General features: G+C 53.3%; 1 protein-coding gene across 5 annotated transcripts in view; it reads left to right on the top strand.

Annotated features, from left to right (window-relative positions):
• Positions 1-2,822, top strand: part of MLXIPL (MLX interacting protein-like) — a 31,654-nt gene that overhangs the window by 13,459 nt on the left and 15,373 nt on the right. The gene's annotated exons all lie outside the window — the stretch shown is intronic.

Here is a 2,822-nt window from a genome sequence, read left to right as displayed (position 1 = left end):
AAAAAAAAAAAAAAAAGGTGGGCTATGTGACTTCAAGGTGAGGTGTATAAAGGAGACAGAGAGGACAGAGAGGCCGGGTCTCACAGGGAGGTGACTCACACCTGTAATTCCAGCATTTTGGGAGGCCGAGGCAGGTGAATCGCCTGAGCTCAGGAGCTCAAGAGCAGCCTGGGCAACATGGCGAAACCCCGTCTCTACCAAAACTACAAAAAACCAGCCGGGCATGGTGGCACATGCCTGTAGTCCCAGCTACACGGGAGGCTGAGGTGGGAGGATCGCTTGAGCCTGGGAGGTGGAGGCTGCAGTGAGCCAAGGCCGCAGCACTGTACCACTGCTCTCCAACTTGGGTGACAAGAGTGAGACCCCGTCTCAAAAAAAGGAGACGAGGAGCTGGGAGAAGCAAGTGGTGGCCCAGTCATGAGGAGGGGGAGGGTCTTGGAAGCCAAGCCAAGGAGTGTGGACTTTGTGCCAGAGGCAGTAGGGAGCCATGGAGGGTTCCAGACCTGAACTGCACTTTAGAAATAATTGACCTGGCTGCAACTGGAAGATGAGCTTAGAGTGTAAAGCTGGAGTCAGGGAGGTCCCTGTGAGAAATGACACCAGGCCAGGGGGTGACACAGTGAGAGAGGATGGAGGGGAGGGGACAGCGGGAGAAATGTCACAGATCCTATGAGATTGAGACTTTTTATCTCAATCAGACCTGGAATATAACAATCAGACCCGGAATGCTGGGAGTCAGTGGGGTTTTGGTGGCAAGTTTTGGGACATCCTAGGGAGGGTCCCCAGGCAGCTGGATATGAGGCTAGAGCAGGAAAGGGCCAGAGTGAGAGAGGCTGCAGGGTGGGCATTGCAAAGGAGTCAGTGAAAAGTGGTCAGGGCTGGGCATGGTGGCTCACGCCTGCAATCCCAGCAATTTGGGAGGCTGAAGCAGTCGGATCGCTTGAGCCCGGGAGTTTGAGAACAGCCTGGGCAACATGGTAAAACCATGTTGAATTTTTTAAAGAATTCACAAATTAGCTGGGTGCAGTGGCATATGCCTGTAGTCCCAGCTACCCTGGAGGCTGAGGTGGGAGGATCACTGGCACCCAGGACGTGGAGATTGAAGTGACCCAAAATCCCTGCCACTGCACTCCAGCCTGGGCGACAGATTGAGTCTTTGTCTCAAGCACACACACACACATACACACACACACACACACACACACACACAACTAGCCTGGGCAACAGATTGAGTCCTTGTCTCAAGCACACACACACACACACAAAGTGGCCAGGGCCTGGTGCGGTGGCTGACACCTGTAATCCCAGCACTTTGGGAGGCTGAGGTGGGGGATCATTTGAGGTCAGGAGTTTGAGACCAGCCTGACCAATATGGTGAAACCATGTCTCTATTGAAAATACAAAAATTAGCCGGGTGTAGTGACGCCTGCCTGTAATCCCAGCTACTTGGGAGACTGAGGCAGGAGAATCGCTTGAACCCGGGAGGTGGAGGTTGCAGTGAGCTGAGATCGTGGCACTGTACTCCAGCCTGGGCAACAAGAGCAAAATGTCATCTCAAAAAAAAGAAAAAGAAAAAGTGGCCAGGGAAGCTAGGAGATAAAGAAAAGCCTGGTGAGCTCAGGAATTCGAGGCCAGTCCAGGCAATATAGTGTGACCCTGTCTCTACCAAAAAATTAAAAATAATAATAAAAAGGAAGAGGCCAGGCACAGTGGCTCACGCCTGTAATCCCAACACCTTGGGAGGCCAAGGCAAGAGGATTCCTTGAGCTCAGGAGTTCGAGACCAGCCTGGGCAACACAGGGAGACCCTGTCTCTACAGATAATTTAAAAATTAGCCAGACGTGGTGGTGTATGCCAGAGGCTGAGGCGGGAGGATCGCTTGAGCCCAGGAGGTCAAGTCTTCAGTGAGCTATGATTGCACTACTGCACTCTGGCCTGGGCAACAGAGCAAGACCCTATTTCAGAAAAAACAACAAAAACAAAAAAGAGCCTGGAATGTGTGTTGGGGCCAAGGGCAAGAGGCTGGGGAGAGGTCAGGATTGGAGACTGGGAGGGGAGGTGGAGGCCTGGAAGAGGACGCAGGTTGGTGATCAGAAGTGAACCAAGGGTGGTTCTCTGCAATGAAAGTGGGTAGTGCCAAGCCTCCTGAGGCAGAGGACCCAGGGCTGTAGGCCCCTGGCCTCCCGGTCTAACCACGACTTTCTTTCTTTCTTTCTTTCTTTTTTTTTGAGATGAATTCTTGCTCTGTCACCAGGCTGGAGTGCAGTGGTGTGATCTCACTGCAACCTCCACCTCCCCTTGGGTTCAAGCAATTCTCCTGTCTCAGCCTCCCGAGTAGCTGGGACTACAGGCATGTGCCACCACGCCCGGCTACTTTTTGTATTTTTAGTAGAGACGGGGTTTCACCATGTTAGCCAGGCTGGTCTTGATCTCCTGACCTCGTGATCCGCCCACCTAGGCCTCCCGAAGTGCTGGGATTACAGGCGTGAGCCACCGCGCCCAGCCCTAACTGGGACTTTCTGGAGGCAGCTCACTCCCTGCGGCCTATGGTCCCACAATCCATTCAGCAGTCTTTGCCAGTGTACCTATGGGGCTCCAGAGGGACCCAGAGAAGGTGTGGGAGATTGGATTCACAGTGCCCCCTAGAGGAGGAAGATGAGGCTGGGCGCGGTGGTTCAAGCCTGTAATCCCAGCACTTTGGAAGGCTGAGGCAGGTGGATCACCTCAAGTCAGCAGTTCAAGACCAGCCTGGCCAACATGGTGAAATCCCGTCTCTACTAAAAATACAAAAATTAGCTGGGCCTGGTGGTGGGTGCCTGTAA

The sequence above is a fragment of the Colobus angolensis genome, unplaced genomic scaffold (genome assembly GCF_000951035.1).
Source record: "Colobus angolensis palliatus isolate OR3802 unplaced genomic scaffold, Cang.pa_1.0 Scaffold120, whole genome shotgun sequence".
Classification (NCBI taxonomy): Eukaryota; Metazoa; Chordata; class Mammalia; order Primates; family Cercopithecidae; genus Colobus; species Colobus angolensis.
Note: the sequence above shows the minus strand (reverse complement) of the source record. Positions and strands in the feature narration are given on the sequence as shown.